At 44.3% G+C, this 2,666-nt stretch overlaps 1 protein-coding gene across 4 annotated transcripts in view; it reads left to right on the top strand.

The window, feature by feature from the left end:
- The window catches only part of LOC101360186 (oxysterol-binding protein-related protein 1), a 173,661-nt gene that overhangs the window by 32,232 nt on the left and 138,763 nt on the right, over nucleotides 1-2,666 (top strand). Inside the window, exon 1 of one of the 4 annotated variants that reach the window (XM_023742066.1) lies at nucleotides 840-861. The exons of 2 other annotated variants lie outside the window; for them this stretch is intronic. The gene's annotated coding sequence lies outside the window, so the exon portion shown is untranslated. Of the gene's footprint in view, nucleotides 1-839; nucleotides 862-1,777; nucleotides 1,834-2,666 lie in introns of those variants that run through there. One more of the 4 variants, XM_023742069.1, reaches the window with a different exon arrangement.

The following is a 2,666-nucleotide window of genomic DNA, read 5'->3' as shown; positions in this document are numbered from 1 at the left end:
TAAAATTCTCTTTATCTTTGGTTTTGACAAGTTTGATTATAATATATCTTGGTGACTTTCTTTCGGGATCTACCTTATGTGGGGTTCCATGAGCATCTTGGGTAGGTATCTTGTCATCTTTCACGGTATCAGGGAAGTTTTCTGCCAACAAATCTTTACCAATTCTCTGTATTTTTTGTTACCCCCCCCCCACCCCTTTCTGGTAGTCCAGTCACTCGTAGGTTTTTCCTCTTAGTAGAATGCCACATATTGCTTAGGATCTGTTCATTTTCTTAAATCCTTTTATATGACTTGTCATCAGATAAATTTGTGCCCATGTTTTATCTTCAGTCTCACTAATTCTGACTTCCATTGCCTCAATTCAGGGCCTATGACTTTCTGTTGAGTTGTCTAATTCTGAAATTTTATTGTTAATCTTCTGGATTTCTGATTTCTGTCTCTCTATGGATGCTTGCAGCCTGTTAAATTTGTCATTATGCTCTTATCTAATCTTCTGAAGTTCCTCTGTTGCTTGATCTTCATTTTTTATGGTCTTCTTCCTGATCTCTTGAAGAGTTCTGTATGTTAATCTTTTGTATTCTGTCTCCAGTGATTCCAAGAAATTCTTTTCCTCTGGAGAATTTCTTGATTGTTTCTTTTGGTAGTTTGCTGAAGCCATCACAGTCTGCCTCTTTATGTGATTTGATATTGACTGTTTTCTCCAAGCCATCAGTACGTTATTATAGTTATGTATTTTATGTTTGCTGACTGTGTTCTAGCTTCTTGTTTTGATATGCCCAATTAGGCTGTCCGTGTGAGCTAGCCCGATCACCAGCGCTCCTGTAGCTCCAATGTCATGCCACTTGTCGGCCAGACCTGCCAGTAAGTATGTGAGTCCGAGAGTCTGCCCACTTCTCCTGTATGGATTCGGCTTAGGTGTCCAGGTTGTCAGCCACCAACTATGTGGTGCATGCTCTCACCTACAGTCATAGACAAGCATGGGTGATTGGTGTAGGCACAGGCAGCCAGCTGCAGCAGGGGGTCACACTCTGAGCAAGGCAGGGTGCCGATGTACACCCTCAAGTGTCCAGGAGGAAAGTATGTCCCTGTTCCCTGGAGTGCGTAGGTGGGTGGGTTTTGCAGCGGACTATGAGCACCCAGTGCTGTTGCTTGTAAGGACTGGGAGGCACTGCTTATTCTTGGGCCCCTGTTCCAGGTTGCTAGGTGGTGTGGGTGGAGCCACCAGTCCTCAGGCCCCTGATGTGGGTAGGTGAAGACCCTGCTTAGTGGGCAGAGCAGTGTTAATTGTCACGAACCTGCCACTTCACAGTTGAAACAGTTGAAGTTAGATTTCAGGTATATACTCTGTTGTACTGTGGTAGTAAGGCCTACGCTGTTGAAATGGGCCCACACAAGACTCTGCAGGGGGAAAGGCACCCAAAGTCCGTGGATCCCTTATGGCTGTGCTTAAGCAAAGGAGCTGTGCCTCCCATGAGTTCCTGGCTTAGGGGAGCCGGCAGATTGTTTTTCCTCCGTTTGTTAATTTGTTCCCTCTCCAAGGCTGGAAGAATAGCTCAGGGCACTGATGTGTCGTACCTCCGGCCCAGAGGACTTGGCAATCACTGAAGCTTTCCCGGACCCAGTGCAGAACAGGGAGTGGGAAGATAAATGGGAGAGAGGTTTTTCCCAAACGGGTGGTTTTGATCCGCGTGGTAGGTCAGATGCAAGTATTTATGTTTTGATGATCTCTGCCACTAGGCCTCTTCCGATGTGGAAAACACCTCCCAAGCACTGCTGCTTGCCTCGATACATACCACGAGCTGATCCTGCCTGAAGGGCTCTGGCTCCCGCCAGGTCAGGTCTGGCAACTCCTCACCCTGCCACTCACTCCAATTCCTCAACTTCCCTTTGATGTTCAGGGCTCCTAGATTGTCATATATAATTAATTCACTTGTTTTTGGGGGTCTTTGTTGTAAGAGGGACCGCCGGAAGCATCTTACTACTCCACCATCTTCGCCCCTCCTTCTGCAATTTGAAAGATAGGGAAGGTGATGCTGGCTCCGGTGGTTGGGAAATTGTCAGTTCTCCTGGGTGTCATTTTGGATCCCTTCGAAGCCTGCACTTATGGGATAGCCACCTAGATGCTCCCCTAAGGATAAAACAAACCAAGAACCAAACCCATTGCCTTCAAGTCGATTGCACTCATAGCAGCCACATACGACAGAGTAGAACTGCCCCATAGGCTTTCCAAGGAGCAGTTGGTGGATTCAAACTACTGACCTTTTTGTTTAGCAGCCGAACTCTTAACCACTGTGCCACCAGGGCATTAGTGGGTATTCAGGTCTGCAAATTAAATTATTATTTTCATATCGTCAGTATAAATACTAGTACAATTATATTTATCATATTAATAATAAGTATGAACTAAATATAATAAACATTTCATATTTAGTTCATAAATATTATTTTCCAGAAATGGAAGAACTTAAAACAATTTTTTTTCCTGTAAGCCCAATGTGGTGAGAATCTAAGGATAATGTTATGGGAAACTTTTAGTATGTTTTGAAAATACTTCAGGTGTTCTTTGAATCATCCTTAAAAAGAATGAAAAGACTACATTCTACCATGGTGAGTAGCAACTATGGTCTTAAAAGCCTGTGAGCAGCCATGTAAGATACTCTACTGGT

This window comes from Trichechus manatus, unplaced genomic scaffold (assembly GCF_000243295.1).
Source record: "Trichechus manatus latirostris isolate Lorelei unplaced genomic scaffold, TriManLat1.0 scaffold00199, whole genome shotgun sequence".
Taxonomy (NCBI): domain Eukaryota; kingdom Metazoa; phylum Chordata; class Mammalia; order Sirenia; family Trichechidae; genus Trichechus; species Trichechus manatus.
Note: the sequence above shows the minus strand (reverse complement) of the source record. Positions and strands in the feature narration are given on the sequence as shown.